The following is a 16,909-nucleotide window of genomic DNA, read 5'->3' on the forward strand; positions in this document are numbered from 1 at the left end:
TTTCCCTCAACTGCTCAACAGTCCAGAGCTTACCAATGGCCAAATTCCTTGTGTTTGCTCATGCACACATTTTTGAGGTTTTCTTATTATATTTCAGATGAAACAATGTTAAAAAACATCATCAAACAAACAACAAAAAACAACAAAAAACACTTCTGATTACAGTGACAGGACAACTTCAAGACAGTAGACAAGGAAACCTCCATCTTTCCTATCTTTAGTCACTTCGTTACTGAAATTTTTTACACAACATTATGCTCATCCCCAGGTGAGTCCTTGGCTAACATTCATCATGTGATAATAAGCTCTGCAGGATCTTCACTCAAGGCCCTGTTATGGATCAAGAGGATCTTCTTCATATTATGCTGCCTATAGCTAATCCCTGGCAATTATACATCTGATATTATCCTGATTTTTGACACAAAATCTACCCCCAGGCTTGACTATTTTATAATGAAAGTTTCATCAAAACTATTTAATCAACTTATAGTTACAGCTAATTAGTTTCCAATTAAAATGCTTTTCTTAATATGTTCTCAGTCGGTGCTATCTAAAATGAATATTATCAAGATCCAGGAAACACATAAACCTCAAAATCTGCTGAAAGACCAGGTTTGTAAGACATCCATGAACTTGAAGGTCAATATGGCATTCAGTTTCTAGCTCTGAAGTTTATCTCTTGTTCATAAATAAACACACTTTTGCTGTGAAATTGTTTGATTTGGGTATGTATCCATGTTATATAAGCTTATATAGGTTTAACTGTTTTACTATTTTTTCCAAGAAAAAGAAGCAAATAGTAGGAAAGAAAAAAAACATTTTACATAATCTTTTTTAAGAAGAAAATTTATTCTCTGTTAGGACTTTCTGTTAATTTTCTGATAGTTAAATAATCTGACTTTCTGATATAAAGGTATTTTCCCTAAATAATCTTCTACTTAATTTTCTAAATGTTCAGAATACTCTTTCTTTTTCTTTCTTTCTTTCTTTTTTTTTTTTTTTTTAATCTTCTCTTTAAATCTTTTTTTAAAATTTTGTTTTTCTGGAAAACATTTTTCAATTTGTCCAAACTTCAAGTGAATTTAACATCTTTTTCAAAAAATTGTTCTGGTGAGGGCTGGTTTTCTGCAAATGATATGATCTGGCTTTCAGTTCTTCATATCAAATGAGAACAACAATCCTGACTTGTAATGCTTGGTCTGTCTTTGCTGGAGAGACTCCTCCACGCTATGCCCAGGCATCACACTTGGCACAGTGGGATGCCCATCTTGCAAGTGGTATTGGACTATATATAATGATAAATTCAGTATCATTCAAGTGGAGAAAAACAAACAAACAAACAAACAAACAAACAAAAGCCTTTCTCTTTTGCTTAATAATTACAGGAATTATGAGAACCTAAAACATGATATGACGAATGTATTTTCATAGAGATTCTCAGTGTATTTAAAACTGAATAAAGCTTTCATTTTTGCTCCTGAGACAGTCATTCCAGACTAAAGCTACTTTCTATTGACCTTATTTTCAAAATGTAGCTAAGACTTTGTCATATTGGTTTTCATTAAACCATATGGAGTCTTCACTTTATTAAACTGATTCCCTTAGGTTAAGAGATACAAGTATCACAATGGCATGAGCAATATTTCCATAGTAAACTTATTTCTTTGTGCTTAGAGCAACATTTAATTATTTAATAACTTTAAGATTCTCTCCACTGATAAGAAATCCAGTTTCTTAATGCCATTCATGCCTATAATCTCTAGCAGTAAACAACTTAAGAAAATAAAAGCAGCAATATTAAAAAGTACCAGAAGGCATACACACAATGCTCACCTGAAGAGTGCTGCCTATCCTTGGATCCTCTTGTGATTATCCAGTGGTTATAACATGGGGCTGTGTCCTGCTCCCATACTGCTCCCATATTTTCTTTGCACTTGCTCTGTATTTTGAATACCAATCTATTCACATGTGAAAGGGTAAGACTGATGAAATCTGGTTATCATCATTTGTGAAGTTCTGCCTTTCTTGACTGTCTCTGAGACCTTCTTCTTTAAGGTCCCCTTTGCAGTGCCATGAGTGTCTATAGACTAGAATGGACTTTGTGGATTCTTGGTAAGATATGCATAGTGTGTTGCAAAATAAACCCTTGCAGTATACAGGACATTGCTGGGTTACCTTATTCACTAAGTGGATCAAAATGCCTGTGTAAAAGAAAAAAGAAAAGAGAAAAAAAGATAAAAGAGAAGAAAAAAAAAAAAAGAAAAAAAAAAGATAAAAGAAAAGAGAAAAGGAGAGAAGAGAAAAGATAAGAGAAAAAGAAAAAAAGAAAAGAGGAAAGAAAAAAAGAGGAAAAAGAATAAAAACAGAAAAAAAAAAAGGTGACTTGGTGACTTGGTTCACAATTTCTCTCTTTGGACATGGTGCAATGCTGATCTAGCTTAGTGTAAAGTCTGCATAGGTTTAAGATTGCACTCTGCATCTTAGCTGAGCATTTTCAACCACTCCCTTCTTTCAGACAATTTCAACTTAATTTGTTCAGTACTTGTTTCTTGCCATGCCTTAACTCTCTCTTTTCTTTCCAACTGCTAGTGGCAAGTTGTCTCCTTATTAGCTTCAGAAATTACTTCCATTATATCCTCAGAGTCCAAAGACCCCTTAAATAATACCTAAATTGGACTGTTTAAGAATAAGAAAGTTCAAATATTTATTCTCACAGGAAGTGTTATGCAATTTTATTCACAAAGTTTAAATAATAATAGAGCCAATAACAAAAGTAATGACTGAAAATGCTATATAAATCATGGATTCTCATCTTTGTGTAGCTCAGCCTCACCTGAAAAGTGCCTTCCTCAAAGGTCTTTGACACCCAGGGCCTAGCTCCTGCCTCATTCCCATATGGACTGCTGCCTTGGCTTTTTGAAGCTCCCCTCCAGATGTGCTGCACAGAGGTGACTGAGCTGTTGCTCATCCCTCAGATCTTGGGAATGGTGTGGCAAGGATCTCTTGCTCACACTACAGAGTTCCTGCTGCTATAGCTAATTTACATTGTGCGAAGTCAGATGACGAATGTCAACATGATAGAGAGAAGAGGGTAATATTATAAATAAAGATAATCATAACCTTGTCTTGCTCTGAATTGACACAGGTGAAAAAAAGCTGACCAGAATGGATGGCTTTATGTATACAAACTATACTTTGTGAATATGTACTCAGACATGACAATTCTTATTGTTTCACACACACAGATTTTGATGGGAGAAGCGGTACCAACAGTTCTGAATTGCGAACATGACTTTCTGCAAAGCGCCTGAGAGGAAACAGAGCATATATGAATAGCTTCCCTGCTGATCTGGTTGTATCAGCTATACAAGCAACACAAGTGGAGCTGACAAAAACTCTCTTCCTTCTGTGCATCTGCCAAGAGGGGTTGGCTGCATAGGGTTATCCAATAAGGTGGTATAACTCTGCAACACTAGCTGACACTGCTGCCCTGTGCAGCTCATGCTAGAACTGCCCTGCCAAAAAGACGCATTCAGTCTGGACATATCTCTCTGCATCCACAGGATTCAGACCCATCTTTAAACTTAGTAGTTCACAGCAAAAGAGTAAGTCAGCCTGTAAAAACAGCAACCATAAATTATTAATTATTTTCAAAATAATTGTTACACATTTGACCTGACTGCTGTGAAACTAGAACTTACCCCATTAAAACAAATAAATAAATAAATAAATAAAATGTTTTGTTCAAATCCTCTAATCAAATACATCAATAGGAAGAGCTGTTTAGCACAGCAGTGGCTGACCTAGCTTCAGCAGAAGATACGTTTCCTGTTTTAGCGAATAGCAAAAAATGTAGTGAGGTTAGAGGAAGCAAAATAAAAGTTTAGAAAAGTTTTTCATTGATCAAACAGAAATGCTGGTATCCTTTTCTCCAAAACTGATACTGTGTGAATAAAGCCAAAGAAGTGGTGGTTAAAAAAACACAGGGTGAAGAACATTTTTTGTCTGATATGTACAACAGAAAGTTATAAATGGGTTTTGCTATGATTGGTCATAAAAGTGGAACCATCCCCCCTGCCTGGAGATCTTGTATTTTTGGTGTGTGGTCAAGGGGAAAACCCTCCGTGTAAATTGTCAATAAGTAGGAAAAAGAATCTGAGCTATGGACTCGATGTATCTCAAAATAGTCTAGAAAAGATAACAACTTTTACACTATTTTCAGAAGTAAAGATGGGAAAATGGAAGAAAAGGAAACCAGTGTGTGGTTAATGATGCAATTGCTTTTTGCGTGAACATTGTCTTTCTCTCAGGGAAAAAAAAAAAAAAAGATCACAGAAATAGGAAGTATAAATTATAAAATATTGTTAGAATGAAAATAGATTCTAATTTATTATATTCCATTATGATTAGGCACAAGTTTGTTTTCACCTGTTTTAGATACATTAAAAATTATAACAGCCTGACAACTTCCATATGGAAAAAAATTAATTGATGGCTCTCCTGGCCTAGATCTTGACTAGAGCTCAACAGTTGGATGTGTGCACATAGACTTTGAACACAGGTAATGAAATGACAATGCGCTATAATAACATGATAATTAGATATGTCACTGGAGCTTCAGTCTTCTGTAAGTCAGGTCACAGGGAGAAAATATCAGATTACCAGAAAGAACTTGTGACAACAAGAATCCTGAGCCTTACAATGATTCGCCTGTGCAATTAGACATGATATCCTTATTGTTCCATGCTGTTTAGTGGAAAATGTAGTGTAAGCAGTTTTAAATTATCAACAAGGATTATCACTCTTTAGAACTGATTCATTCAAATAACTACAGCTACCGCTTCTAACAAGTAAAATATATATATATATATATATATATAAAATAAAAAAAGGAAATATGATTAGTTTACAGAGAGGAACTGGAATGTGAGAAAGATTTACACTCTCTGTAGACTTCTTATACCTTATGAGACTCATCTAACTCAGATCGTTATTAAATAGAAATAGGTCCCTGCAGGCTTGTTTTTAATTTCAGGGTGACAAAGCTGAGAAACATGGTGTACAAGCAAAAGCTTGCAGAGTTGAAATGAATGATTACATAAAGGAATTAGATCCTCTGGTGTGAAGGTTCATATCTGCACAGTCTGCTCATTACATTTCACAGCAACCTACAATTCACAAAACCCATTGTCAAGCAAGGAATAATGTCAAGCAAGCTCCGTAATTCAGCAAAAGTCATTCCTTGTCCTAACAGTCATTGCTAGCAGAAAGGAGAGGTGAAAAGAAAGGACAACCACGACTTGCTCATTAGGTGCAGAATGTATTTATTTCATTGCAAATAGGCAGAGCTGTCAAGGAACAACAACCTATCTGCATGTCATGCTGTGTGATAATTATTTTAAATGCTTCCATGTGCATTGTACAATCTCTCTTCAAATAATACTCTGCTTAAGTTCTTTGGGAACATTTCCTCTTTAGAATTCCCTTTTTGCTATTATATCCATGAGCTCAATTCCATTAAAGGAGTGAGTTTTTATTACTTTGCAAAACATAGAACAAAATAAAATAGATTATAATAGATGATGTACTTTATGTAAAAATCCTTCTGTAGTTCTGCTTGACTTGTGCATTGGCCTTGTTTAGATTTTGGACTTTATACTGTGGGACATTTGCCTTCCTTGCTGTCTTCTCTATGTGCAAGCATGCTGCATGTTCTCAGCAGGTACAATGGCAGTAATTTCCCCTTGTAACTGAAAATATTTCCACTGCTGCGAGGTGCTTCTCCACTGAGAACTTAGTGGGTTTCACTAAAGAGGTTTAATTATATGCCACACGTATGCTACAGTCTCTAGTTCCACTCTTTGTACTCAGACTGCAGGAACTTAAAAAACAATGATTTAGATGTTTCATTTTGGGACTCTTTAAAATACTGTAGCAGACACCAGTAGCCCCCAAATTATTGTTTTCACAGATGTTCAGAGTTCTTGTGTGAGAAATGAAAAATGAAAAATGAAAAAGTACTACAGTGATAGCTTAAGGCAAACAGAGTTATCATTCAAACTTTGAGCAATATCTAATGGCACATGAAGCACTTAAATTCAGAATCCAATTCTATGATTGGCAAGTGGCAAGTTTTGATCATAATGAACTATTTGGAAGAGCAGTGACCATGGCATGAGACAGACAACAAATGAACCTGCTAGTCAGTGATAATCAGGGAGAAGGTCCAGATGACTTCACTTCTTGTTATGCCTTTCAGCCAGAATTGGTCTTGAGTGTTGCCGGTCTCCACTAAAGCTTCCTTTCATGTAACCGTTATGGCTACTCAAAATGTGTGGAAATCAAAGCACATATGATCAGATTTTGAGTTTTAATGTCTCATCTGAAAAATCTCTCAGGCATATACCACATCAAACCCCATTATCTGCTTCCAGAAAGATGAAAGGTTGACTAATTTTCTGGCTAAGCTCTTATGCCATGAATGTGTAAATTCTAGACAAGCCCAGAAAATGTGTTGACTGTCTGAAATTCCTTTGAAAAAATATGAACTCTAATCACACTGGGGAATGCATTTTAGCAAAAAATGCAGGGTCACTGTACACTTATCATACAGAGATTATCATAAGAAATTTTATCTTTATTTTTTACCAAACTTTCACTGAACTATATTATAAGAATCAAAAGGCATACTTTATCAGCAATTCTAAAGTTAAAAAACTGCTTGACATTAGTCACGGGTACTAAAATGTAGAGCTTTTTGTTTCTGGACTGTTTTTTTTAAATCAATTTATGTCATTTTTTTGCGTCTGAAAACAATTAAAACTCTATTGTCTAGGTTGATAATATGAGACTATTTTTATTTATCTACTACTTTTATTTATCTACCCCAAAATTTTATAGTGTTGTTAGCCCTGCAAATACCTGGGCAGCCTCCATGTAAAGATGGCAGAAAAGATGGCAGAAAGAGAAAAATCTCTTTACGTGACTGCAGATATTTTTTGCCTTCTCAGGGCTAGAAACTGACTTTTTATTTTTTATTTTTTTATTTATGTATATATATATATATATATATATATTTGGGGGGGGTAAGAAATTGATATCACTTCTGGCTTGTTAAGGAAAGACATCTTATGTGTTTACATTGTATATGTATTCATTTGCTCATCCTGTTGAACATAATAGGTGTTGAACAAGCTGTTTCATTTTAGTCTTATGTAAATGAAGAAAAGGGAAGTGACATTACAGGGATAAGTCCTGAAAAATCACATGGAAGTCAGGAACTGGATTCAGAGTACATGCCCAAGATCTACAAAAAATAAAAATATAAATAATAAAAAGCAGATGAAGGTCATCAACCCCACATTCAGTTTGTCAGTGGTATGCTGGTCAGTTGTCACATCTGCTCTGGCCTGAGAGCACAAGTGTAGCTCTCTGCCAGCCCTAGCACATGTGGTTTCTTCCCCAGCAGGCACACTGCAGGAATCACAAGGAAGAACTGCATTTTTTGAAATGAGAATGAGGAATCATTATGCCAATGACAATATGGAACTTAAATGGGTTTCATCAGTTCATTGAAAACCTTGCTTAATCTAAGTATTTATTTTCATTGATCAGATACAAATGTACCCATCAGGACTTTTATTTTCTGGTCAACCTTTTTCAGATTACCAGTGCTGTGAGCATGAATAGGCATTGCAAATGCTCAAAACTGCAACGTCAATGAGAGCTGAGGCTTCTTGGCAGTTCTTAGAGCAAAGCGGTTTGATCCAGGAAAACAAGCACTGGATTGGGCCCTCAATTGCAGTTCCAGTTCTGCTATTGATTCCCTGCATGGCCGCCAGAGAGGGATTTTTCTTCCACTTCCACAGACTGTAAATAGAGATAAAATGCATTTCATCTCATAGCAGAGTTATAATCATTAAAGGTTATGATTCACTTGGGCACTATTATGAAGAATGCTCTAGAAAGGATCGCAACAAGAGGAATAATTCTGCATTCATTACATGGTGTAGCCTCTAGTTAAGTGATGAGGATAAAAACACTGAACAGATGCAGGATTCTCTAAGCACAACTTACTACACTGAATGAAGTTGGGAATAGGGGAAGGTAGGGAAAGAGGTGGTTGTGTTATTAAAGACTGTATTATAATGTATATATATGGTTCCAAATTCAGGTTGGATGGGCAGCTTCATTTTTGGCATTTCATAACTTTGAGAGCTTTACTTTTCAAATGAAACCTTATTTCTTAATTAGAGTTTTTTTTGTGTGTGTTTTATTTATTTATTATTTATTTATTTATTTATTTGTTGTTTTGTTTTGTTTTTTTTATAATACAAAGCAAAAAATAGTTTCAGTCAATTGTACTGTGCATAGAAGTCCACTGAAGAATACCCACTAGAGTGACAACAATTGGTTAGAATTTGCATTAAGTATACTTGGCACTACTTGATGGCATATTCAACAAAGAGGTCAAGACATCACTGAATGAAAGATTCTTCAATCCAGAAAATTTCGAGTAAAATAGGAGAAAAATCCATTGCTGTATGTGGTCTACTTGTAGGCTTTGCTCTCAGAGGTCATTTGATAAAGCACTTAAACACATGTAAACTTTTGAGGCATGAGTCTCAAGTACCACCTCAGCTTTCCTGGATACCTAAATACATACCTAGCTTATGGAAATATATTTTTTGATCAAGACTGTTTTTGTTAGCCTTGTAGTTTTCAAAACCTATTGAATTTGCCTCAACCATCTTTTTTAAATAGATCTTCACAGTAGTTGATAGGTACTAACTGAAGAATCACTGGAACTAAAATAAGGAGTCTCAAAATACATTGTAATTCTCAAAAATCAAAATTACTATTAGGTCAAACTCTTTAAATTTCAAACATGTTGGATATTTGTCTGGAGGGAAGAAGCAGAATAGTAGGTCAATTGAAAACAAAACCCAACCAAACCAAACAAAAAAAGACTTGAAAGAGAAGAAAAAAAAAAAAAATCTTGGCTGGTATCTATGTGTCATGTGACAAGGTTCTATGTGAAGAGACTGTTTGTGGCTGTTAAGACTTCATACATATCTGAGAAACTATTTTTGAAGAAGGGCTCTCTGATCTGCAAGGCACGTGTAAGCACATAAGAAAGAAACCATTTGCTAGGTCCAGCAAAAGGAAGTAATTTTGACTGCAGCTTTGGGCCAATTTAAGTAAACACCTTTAGTAATAAACGGAACTTCTGTATAGAGAGCAAAAAATTCTCTGTTGTTTGAGTGAGTTTCTTTCTGCCAAAAAACAGAATCTTTTATGTTTTACACCTGTTTCTTAGTTAAGAAACTGCAAAAGTAGCTCAGAAGGGCTGATACCTGAGATTGATGAGCAGCCAGCTTGTTGGCAGGAGGAAAATAAATGTATGTCATCTGGAAGCCATGTGCAAAGATTTTAGTATCTCCATCACAGAGACAAGTCACAGACACAAGGCATGGAAAGGAGTGGGTTTGTGCTTTGCAGCCTAAAATACTTTGTCCCACAGAATTTGCTGTGTGCTGTTGCGAAGTTTCTCTTTGACAAAAGTGGTTAGATGCCCTTAAAACTGAGATCAATACCAGCAGTTAGAAGAGTAGATTAAACAAACTAGGGAACAAACCACAGACTGCAGCATTTCTGCAGTATTCAAGAACTTCTTGTTTCTGTAAATTAAATGTCAGACTAATTGATAGTGGCTGAAAATCAAACAATAAAGAAGATTCTGAGTTTGACATATCACACTGTGGTGGCTTCCTAGAAATGATAACTTTATTTTATTATTATTATTATTATTATTTAAATCTGTGATGAGTTACACTGAGTGACAGAAAATTCTTGTTCTCTTTCTACTTTCTTTGGGAACCTGGTACAATTGTCTCTGTCTCTTTGATTTGTGTGTTTGATTTGTGTGTTTTGGGTCCCTCTTCACAATCTGATGTCTTTCTGAAACTGAAGATTATGAGATTAGGCACAAGTGTGCATGTTATCTTCTTTTCCTCTCCTTTGTGTGTCTTTCTTCCCTTGATTTTCTTGAAAACTGAGAGTAATTGAATACATCCCATTTCTACCATATTTTTGCAGTGTTGGTTGGTCCAAATTTAGAAATTCACCATATTTGCTACTTTTCCAAATTTTGCTAGGCCTTTAAGCTGCCCTAAGTTTATCCTGAACTGAAGTACTATGGGATGAAAGGTTCTTCCCCCATCCAAAGAGCTCTAGGAAAACACCATCTTCCAGATTCCTAGACTAAAAGGCAATTGCTGTCTCCTTAATAAAGAGTGCTCAGTCTCCTCTAGTAAACCTAAAGACAAATGTGTTTTGGAAATGTCATAGCAAATCAAAAGCTTGATCATAGGCTGCTAGGGAACCATTATGATTGAACTGTAAGATGGTTGTGCTGAATTTATTGCTTGTGAATTATGTAAAGTGTAAAGCCTGAGAACATTATCTCAGACATAAACAGACTGTGTTCACAAAACAAAGTATTTGCAAGTAAAGAGATTTGCTACTTAATTAATCTATTGTGAGATGGAAAGCAAGGTCAGGATTCTAATTGTCCAGTTGAAAGAATAATCCAAAAACCAAACAATGAACTCAGCAGTTTTACATACTGTCTTGATGGTAGTTTGAAAACCAGCATAAATAGTCTTTAATAATCTCTAATATAACTTCATAGCAAACAATAAACCAGATGTCCTTTTCCTTACTCATTGCAGCTTATGGGTTAACAACATTTAGTAATGTTTGGCCTTGGATGATTGTTTGACTGTTATTCAACTTCCAAAAATTAGGCTTATTAATTTGTTTGATTAGTTCACTTCTCTCACCTTCTAGTTGATGAGTTCAATGAATTAAAAAAATAAAACAAAGGCAAGGAAAAAAAAAAAAAAAAAAAAAAAAAAAAAAAAGAGCCAGAGCTTTTGAAAACTTAGGTATGGAAAAGTGTACAATTATTATTTAAAAAAAAATCCTGCAGCTACCTTTTAGAAGAATATATCACAAGCATTAAACACAGGTTTCCAGTTGCCAAAACTTCTGCTTAGATTAAATTCTTTATTTTCTGTTATGTTCAGGCAGTTCAGGAATGCATAGGCAATGAGTTCTCCAGAGAATAAATAAGAGGTTGAGGGAATGATGCAGCACCTTAGGCAGACTGAAGTGATGTTAGCTTACAGGTAACTGCAACAATGCAGATGAAAGGCAACAGTCTCTGGGATGGTCCCCACAAATGAAAGTAAAATTATGGAAAAATTATAAGTATCTATAGTGAGAAGGAGCAAAATGTAGATAGGTCAGCACTATGGTATGAAAGTTGTCATGTCCAAGAATCATGCCAATCTGAAGGACAAGAATGTCTTGGGAACCAACCAGAGCAAGGATAGATAAATTAGTGTCTTTGTCCCTCAGCTGATCAGCCAGCTGGCAGAAGCTCCCAGCCCCAGTTCCTGTCTGCCAGATCTCCATGGACCAAGTGGCACTGCTCCTCAGGAAGGATCAGCCAAGCAAGACACTTATGGCTGGGGGCAAGTCAAGAACTGGAGCACTGTGATGCATTATGCACTCAAGAAAAACTGGCTTCAAGGACACTCTAATCCTGCACAGAAAAACAAACAAACAAACAAAACAAAACAACAAGGTGCTTTATTCAGTGAATGATATAGAGCCTGTAGACTGCTTTGTCTCCAAATACTGGTAGAGCAATTGGGGAGTTAAACCCAGCTTCATTCTCACACTCGTGGTAGTCACACACTTTATTTATATTCCAAGTACATTATTTCCACACTTAAAGAATGCTGAATGTAAAACTAATATGATGACATTTTGCTAATGTAGATACGTCAGTCCTGGAGGTCTTTGAAGAAGAAAGAATATCAGATAGAATATTTGGATGGAGTGAACATGCAATATGGAAACAGGTAAGTTGCTGTTGTTGTTTCATTTCTATATATGTATATATTTGGGAGTGGTGACACACCTACAAAACCACAATCCAAATACCTACAGACCTGAGAACCAGTGGGTTTAAGGTAACACAGTTTTGCAGAGGAAGCTACTAGCTTTCCCAATGATGAAAGCTAGCAATCTCCATTATTGCTGTGTAGGCTGAATGAAACTTAAGCAAGCTTTATCCATGCTAGGTGTCAGCCTCAGGCTGAAAACCTCTAGAACTTGTCAGCAAGACTTGTTCAACCATTTCAATTAGAGAAAAAAAATAACTGTCCCAAGTTAAGGAAAAACAACAACAACAACAACAACAACTTTATTTTCACTGGAAAGGTTTGAACTCCCACACTCAGCAGCAGGATCTTGAACGCTGACACAGGGGTAATACAAACTGAATTTAACATCTCAGTAAAAAAAAAAAAAGTAAATTCAAAATTGGTCAGATGCTTCTTAGACACCTTTGTCTGAACATTTATTTTAGTGATTGGCAGTTAAAATCAGCTGTAAGAAGGGCACATAGGTACAACCTAATTTCCATCATAATCTTTACATAAATTAAATTGAAACTATTATATACTTCAGTCATACATCTTCATCTCTCCTAACACAGCTGTGAAACTGTGTAGCAAAGGATGCAGAGGAAAGCATCTACATTTTCTGCTGAATCCATGATGAGTAAGTATGATGTATATTTATGCTTACATGTGTATTAGCTATGTTTGCACGTCTGGTTTATGTAATATTGATCTTCTTTATTCTCTGTTGTTTCACCACAAAAAACAAGAAGCTGGCTGCATGTGGTGAATCTCATGCACATGAATAACCTCTAGAAAGTGGAGCTTATGGGATGAGTCACAGCATCTGAAGTTTTACATGTGCTTAGATGTGCAAGCAAAATGGGGAGTTAGCTTAACGTAGTTTACATACTTTTCATTTCAATTTTTCTATTTTGGTCTACACGTAACACAACAAATTCGCTGCTTTAAAGGGTTGTTACAAGTGAAATAAGTTTTAACAAATTAAAACTAAGTATGTGTACCAATATGTATTTCTTTATAGTAGTGTCTGGTTTTCATTCTTGTTGCATTAAGTATGGTTGTGGTTTGGTATCTGTGTATCAAAGTCACAGCTTACTTCTGTCGTACTTCTGCAGCTGCAGATATTGTTCAATGCAGTACAGGAAAAGTACACTTAGCAACCAAGAAAAGCTAAGAATGATAAGGATTTTAGATAAGATTGACACAAAACATTATGGTGACTCATCAATGTAAACATAATAATTGGGAGTTTCTACTGCTTTCTGGTAACTCAAGTATCAGAACTGGTTTAAAACATACGAAAAATGTTTGCCTAGGGCAGCTCATGTCTGGTTGGTGCCTACTGCAGAGTTCTCCACTGCACAGCTGGAGATGTTACAAGTGCTGCTAGGGTAAATCTCCTCACCTCACCTCACCTTTGGCTGCTTGCAGCCATGGTATTTGGATATAGGTCCCACTAGTCGCCATCAGGTAGGCCATTGTCTAGTCTTTGTTGAAAAGAGATCAAAATGACCCTGACTTTGTGGAGGAGACCAGGTAGAGGCCCTGATGGACCATAAGGGCCTTGCATGGAAGTTATTGTGTTCCCTTCCCATCACATGGCTTGGCAGTACTGAGGACAACTTGTGTGATGACTAGTGAAGGTTGGAAAAGGTATTGGGAGAATCTGGGGAAATACGATCCTCATACAAACTGAAGGGAACAGCTAGTACAGGAAGAGGTTTCTGCCCCTACACACAATAATACTTCCCTCATTACTTCATAAATTAGGCTGTCTTGATTCTCTGAACTCCACTCAATTACTTTCCTCCATCTTGGTCCTCAGTCTTCAGCACTGCAGTGATAATATGAAAGTACACCGATTTTGCCACAAATTGGCAGACATGTCAATGACATTTGGGGAGCATTACACTGGTTCAACAATGGAGGATTGAACCACTAACTTTTTCAGAGTGCTGTAATGAAAGCAAAGGATTCTTACATGCAAAGAGGAAAAATTCAAGAGAGAATTTGAGAGAATTCAAGAGAATTCAAAAGCTGTTTCTCTTATTCTGTCATCTACCTTGACTTAAATTTACCAAAAGAAGGCAAGGAAAACTTCAGCAGATATTAACGTTTTAATTGTTGCCTATCCCAACATCAACAGAAGCAGTCACAGCAAGAAGACTAGACATTCTCTCAGTCTCTTTTCAAGCCCCAGCAGTAATGTATTGTTTCACCTCCTGACTACTGCAAATTACTATTACAAAAAGCTGTCTGATGGTAAAATAAACATAGCCCAAAACCTGATTACCAGGAAGCCTGTAAGTGGGGAACAAGCACACTCAAATTGCCATGGCAGTCCAAGATCTGCACCATTTATTTACATGGATTGCAAAGTAGTTAGTCTCGGTGAGAATATCCTGTCCTCTTTGGAAGACCATCAGGCCTCTCTCCAGAGGTTTACCAAGGACTGTGCTTGACTTGGCTTCCTCTTGGCTGGCTTCTCTTCCTCTTCCAGACAAAAGCACTCATCTGTTACTTCAGTGTATAGCCAGTTATTTTATGGGTTTTAACAAAAGCTTAATATTTTTATTCTTCTAGATTTTCCAGTATATATTTAGGATTGTCTAATAATAGTTTCACCTGCAGGCATCCAAGCTACATTCTACAACTGACAGAGATATGGCATCTGTGTTACCACAGTCATATCTTTCAAGTATAACTAGAATTGTCCTATATATGTAGGCTGTGTGCTTATTACAAGTCAAAGTCTACATAATACAGTTATATCTGTGGTCAGGAGATGACAGTATATCATACTGACATGCAGGAAGTGAAGTCCCAGAGAGGCTAACACTTACATATAATCTTAGCTTTATGTTCATGGGTGCTCTCTGATAACTGAAGGAGAATATTTTCAGTGGGCAAAACATAACTATGTGTTTGTGGATTTGTGGTGGTTTTACTTGAGTGGGCAGCTGAGCTCCACCACAACCACTCTCTCACTCCCCCTCCTCAAAGAGGAACAGGGAGAAAATATGATGAAAAGGGCTCAAGGGTTGAGATAAGGACGAGGAGATCGCACAGTAATTATTGTGATGGGCAAAACAGACTCAGCATAGGGAGAGAGTAAGATTTATTAGCTATTACTAACAAGCTAGAGAAGTGAGAAACAAAGGAAAGAAACCAAAAGCACCTTCCCCCTCCATCCACCCTCTTCCACCTCCTCCTCCCGAGCAGCACAGGGGAATGGGGGTTATGGTCAGTCTATAGAAATTCTTCTCTGCCACTCCTTCCCGATCACTCTCGTCCCCTGTGCTGTGGGGTCCCTCCCACGGGATGCAGTCCTTGCTGAACTGATCTGGCGTGGGCTGCCCACAGGCAGCAGCTCTTCAAGAATTACTCCACATATGGGTCTGTACCATGGGGTCCATCCCTCAGGAGCAAACTGCTCCAACCTGGATTTCCCACAGGCAGCAGCTCCTGCTAGGTCACCTGCTCCTGCGTGGTCTCATCCACAGGCTGCAGCGTGGAACCCTACTCCACCGTGGTACTCCATGGGCTGCAGGGGGACAGCCTGCTTCACCATGATCCTCACCACAGACTGCAGCCAGCCTTGTGTGCTTTTTATTGATTTCTGCTGTTTGTATGTTACTATCACTGAAAGTTGTACTTTGGGATATTTTCCTAGAAAAGCACAGTTAAAAGAAAGCATTGTCACCTACACTGCTCCAGGCAGTACAATCCGTCTCTTATAACAATATCATTTTACAACACAGTTTTTTTTTTTATTTTCTTTTCTTTTCTTCATGACTGTTGGGAAATCTACACAGAAAAGAGAAAGTGTGCTCTGTATGCTTTACCTGGTCAGAGAAGCGCATGGAGACCTATAATGTTATGTGCAAGTTTGCCCAGTCTTCAAACCCAAGCAGCTGTGTTTCCTTGCCTGGACATGGAGAAATCTTCCTTGGGCCGTATGCCCAAAGCTTCCACTTTTCAAGCTCCTTTTCAAGCTGTATACCCAAAGCTTCCACTTTCAAGCTCCTTCCACCCCTTCAGCTACAAATTTCACTTCTAATGCAACTATGGGAGAGATTAAACAAAATGCATCCCTCTGCTTCAATTAATAATGCGCCTCCTGCAGCCTTCTTGACCTGACTGGCTGAACCTGCTATCCCTTCCTCACCGCAGTCTGACACGAAGAAATATGAAGAAGCCCTTACTCACCTCAGGGAATAAAAAGCTCAGAAGAACAGGAAGGTGAGTATGAAAGGGAGAAACCATGAAACAAAAAAAAATAAAAATGAAAGGGTTAAATTGAGGTGAGGTTTAAGGGAACATGTAAGGGAAAGGAAATATAAATAGAAAACAACAACAACAACAAAAAAGACGAAGTAGGAAGATATTGAAGAATGACTGTTGGTATGATGAAAATAGAAGGTTGATAAGGCAAAATGATGTTGTAGAGGAAGTAGAGGATAGACTAACATGGGAAAGATTAGAAGAGGCTGTCTTGAAGGAACAGAGATACAAAAAAACCATCAAGGATCAGAAAAAAAAGAAAGCCAATATGTCTTATTACAAGTAAAGCTATTTTACCAGTCCTTTGGTATTCATCGTGTAACGATCATCAGGCTACTAAAAGTCTGAAACATTTCCATTGTGCATCCAGCTCCTCAAACCCCACTGCTTTGGGAAGACAGTGTTCTGAAACGGGGATAAACTGATAATTTGGCCAATAACTTCAGTGGATGGGCAGGCTAATACTAGGAAAGAGTAATGTAAAAAAAATAGATAGTTTTTATTCAGACTGGCCTTCAATGTTAAGGTTAAGAATGTACCAAAAGCCTGTTTTGTAAGATTGATGTTTCTTCTTCCTCATTTTAGACATCTTCAGTGCAGGGAAAGGAGAAAAAAGAAAAAAAAAA

At 36.9% G+C, this 16,909-nt stretch overlaps 1 long non-coding RNA gene across 2 annotated transcripts; it reads left to right on the forward strand.

The window, feature by feature from the left end:
* Positions 1-9,783: 9,783 nt before the first annotated feature.
* LOC118164415 lies at positions 9,784-16,519 on the forward strand. Of its 2 annotated transcripts, XR_004749485.1 has the most exons (3): positions 9,784-11,933; positions 12,572-12,636; positions 15,815-16,519. It is a non-coding gene; the product is annotated as an uncharacterized LOC118164415 (long non-coding RNA). The 2 variants fall into 2 exon arrangements; XR_004749484.1 differs by having other exon boundaries at positions 9,784-12,636.
* The last annotated feature ends 390 nt before the right edge of the window (positions 16,520-16,909 follow it).

Source organism: Oxyura jamaicensis, chromosome 3, assembly GCF_011077185.1.
Source record: "Oxyura jamaicensis isolate SHBP4307 breed ruddy duck chromosome 3, BPBGC_Ojam_1.0, whole genome shotgun sequence".
NCBI classification, from domain to species: Eukaryota; Metazoa; Chordata; class Aves; order Anseriformes; family Anatidae; genus Oxyura; species Oxyura jamaicensis.